The 3904-nt window shown below is 25.0% G+C and overlaps 1 non-coding gene across 1 annotated transcript; it reads left to right on the top strand.

Annotated features, from left to right (window-relative positions):
* Nucleotides 1-2371: 2371 nt before the first annotated feature.
* Nucleotides 2372-2467, top strand: MIR169V (microRNA MIR169v). Its single transcript, NR_127837.1, has one exon. It is a non-coding gene; the product is annotated as a microRNA MIR169v (primary transcript).
* The last annotated feature ends 1437 nt before the right edge of the window (nt 2468-3904 follow it).

The raw sequence follows: 3904 nt of genomic DNA on the forward strand, positions 1-3904 counted from the left end.
TGTGAAGTTTAGGTACATAAAAGTGAAATAGGATAATATGATGCATGTATATACAAGATAAACCCCAATGAACTTGGACATTATCTAGAAATCTTATTTTGCCAAATATATATATATAGATAGATAGATAGTTTAGGAAACTTGAGAAAATTGGAAATTCTACCAACTTAACTAATTAACCTAACAAATTGATTATAAATTTTTTTATTTAAATTATATATATCTTTCATACCTTTATAATTTGGTTATATTTTTTTGTACCTTGGTTAGACTTTTCATACTTGGATTGCAAATTTCATACCTCAATACTATTATTAGTACCTTAGTTACATCTTTTGTATCTCAACCACATCTTTTATATTTTAATCACATTTTACGTACATAGGTCACATTTTTTTTACCTATATTGGTCATATTTTTTTGTACCTTAGTACCTTTGTAACATTTTTTTTTTTACTACCTTAATCACATTCTTCATATCGTGATCATATTTTGTGTACTAAAGTTATATTTCAATACTTTAATACTTTAGTTACACATTTCATACCTTAATCATATTTTTGTATTTGTACCTTAATAACATTTTTCATACATCGATCACATTTTCCTTACTCAAATACCTTGATTATATTTTTTATAACCAAGGATTAAAATATCGTGTATCAATGGGCTTCAAAACGATATATCCCATGGACATATCAATGGTCAACACAGTCAAAGCTCAAAAATGTTTTTTTTCATGGATATATCGACCGGTCAACATAGTCAAAGCTCAAAAATGTTTTTTTGTTGAGGGGATTCGAACCCCCAACAAAAAGTTCAGTCAACACCTACATGCACCAATAGGGCAAGTTTGCCCCTTATTATATACTATGCACCAAATATATTTATATATATATTAAACATTATCATATAAACAAAATATTAAAATAATATTTTAAAGAACAAATTAATTATAATTATTTTATAATTAAATGAAACATTTCATTTAAAATATTATCAAAAATATAAAAATGATCATGATAATTTTCTTCATAGTGTTTTTTATATCATTAATATATTAATTAAATATTAAAAATTATACATTTATTTATTTTATATCATTTAATACAATTAAATTAAATATATCATAATTTTAATATTAAATATTTTTAAAATTAGACATATTATAATCAAATATCACAATATTATTATCGAATAATATTTGATGTAATTTAATAATTAATGTACACTTATCAAATTTATATTCTTTATTGACATATACAATATTATTACCAAATATAATAAATTATATTATATATATTTACATTTTTATAAATTTTAAACAATTTAGGTTCACCGATATTTTATATCAAAATATCCACTAGTATATCTTCGATACATTCAATATATCCGTAAAATCGAAGTATCGATATATCCATAATTATCGATATTTTCATCCTTGTTGGTAATCATACCTATATTTTTATCCTTAGTTATATTTTTATTCGTACATTAATATGCATTTTTCTTACCTTCACAATTTAATCACATATTTTGAGCCTTAGGTACTTTTTTTTATAACTTGATCGTATTATTTACACTCAAATCACTTTTTCTTTTGCTTTACAATGCATCTTGATAATAATTTTCATATCTAAATAAAATAATAATAATAATAATAAAAAATGTAGTAAGTTGTTGCACATGTGATTGAATATGAGCCATTACATTTGATTTGAGAATATATCAATATCCAATTCAAGCAATGCAAAAACCCATCTGCTACAACCCATCAAATGAAAAACTAATATCCAACCCAAGCAATCTAAAAACTCATTTGCATCTTATGAAACTGACCACGGACTGAAAATCTATAGGCCTGAACTGGTGAGATTGGATAGGATTCTCATCCGACCAATCCACTCAATTTGTAATCATATTCTAAACATTCAAAATAAAGGTCAAGTTGGAGAATGGTCGGCTCTTGTTGAAATTAGTCCCCTTTGAACTTTGTATAGCAAAAACCGTACATGCAAGGTCCAAATTGGCAGGGCAAAGAATCATTCAAAAGTAGTCTATAATAAAGTGTTGATTAAGGATGTCAACACTTTTTACGAGAATGAGGGTATTGATTCTTGCAAGAATACATGTCAACCATTCCAAATCTTGAGTTGAAGATAGAGACCAAATGGGAGATAATGTTATCTCTTGTTGTGGAGCCAGTTGCACTTATCTATGGCCTTTGGGAGGTATGGGAGCCATGACTTGCAGAATATGTTCATTCTTTTCCCCTTTTTTTAATCTACTTTCTCCACCTATATATATTTCACTAAGAATGCAGATCAAACATGGCCGGGTGACCATTGTCGGGCTTTGCTTGAATAGGAAGAGGGAGGAACAAAGCCAAGGATGAATTGCCGGCGATGAAAGTAGGCAGCTTTGTCCATGGATCGGCAATTTATTTCTTGGCTATGTTGGGCTCTCTTCTTTTCACGTACTGCCATGACAATGAGATAAGCAAGTAATGCTAATCATATACATACATATATATATATATATATAGATGTTTCTTATTCTTGAATTTATATGCAGGCACACAAATTTCGTGGAAATATCGGCAATTTTTGGACCGAAATTCGAGAGTATAGAAGAAAAAATCGGGAGGGAAATTCAACCAATCCGTAATTTCGTTCATGTTTGTCACGATATTTTGGATTTTACATCGATTCTTGCTGATCGTATTTCCGATTTATTTGGCCACATTTTGTGGGTGGGGATTTGGGAATCAAAGTGGCCCTCCCATACAAAGGAAGGCAAAAATATTATTCCCTCACAATACAAGTGTTATGATTATTAATGTTTTCCAAATCTAATTAATAAAATAACAACTATAATGAATAATTACACTTTTATTCATATTCAAATTTCATTAAATTACCTATTATAAATATAAGATTACCATAATTATATCCTCGGAAAAGTTCTTATTTATATTTTAAATTTTGAAGTATAAACTTTCAAAAACTACTATATAAAAGAAAAGATAAAAAATAATAATGTACTTAGGTGGTGTTTGTTTTTTTTATTTAATTCTAAATAAAATTTTAATGCTTAATAGTATTAAATATTAAATTGTTTGTTTTTATAATATTTTATTTTCATTAAGCATTAAAAAGTAAAAAAAAAATTAATATGTCACTTTTTCATTTAGAAAATGTCAAATATTTTAGGGTTTTTTATTCAACAAAAAATTTATAATAAATCATGAAAAAATAGAAAAATAAATCATCTAAAGTTTGAAAACAAATTACTTTCAACAAAAAACCAAAAAAACAAACACCCTCTTAGTATTCAATTTTTAAATAATTTTAAATATATTTGAACCTCATAATCTTTTTATATTAAATATAATTTAATATACTTAAAAATATTAAAATTCAATGAAAATATTTTAATTTCCACATTAATATTCAATATATTCATTTTTATTTGTTATCCACACAAATTTTATTTTTGACTAATATCATTAATTTTATTATGCATATATTATTTTTCTTAAAAGATCTATACATGGCATATTCATACTTGCTAACAATATTATTCATGTTAGGTCCCAATATTATATAATTTATTTATATTTAATCAAATCCAATGTTTACCCTCAAATGTATACTTTTAAAATTCTTATTTTTAATTTATGTATCTTATATTGTTATTGAATTTCACTTTTTTTTTTCTATGACGATTTTTATTATTTATATTATTGTCTGTTATATCATTTATTGAATTTTTTTAAATATTTTTATAAGTTTTGACCAATTTCATTCCATCAATATTGTTTCCAAATTTCTATCCAATATTTCTCAAAATAAATTTAAAATTTAATTATTGATAGTCTCTAAGTTATTGAAATTTTCATCCT

This window comes from Vitis vinifera, chromosome 11 (genome assembly GCF_030704535.1).
Source record: "Vitis vinifera cultivar Pinot Noir 40024 chromosome 11, ASM3070453v1".
NCBI classification, from domain to species: Eukaryota; Viridiplantae; Streptophyta; class Magnoliopsida; order Vitales; family Vitaceae; genus Vitis; species Vitis vinifera.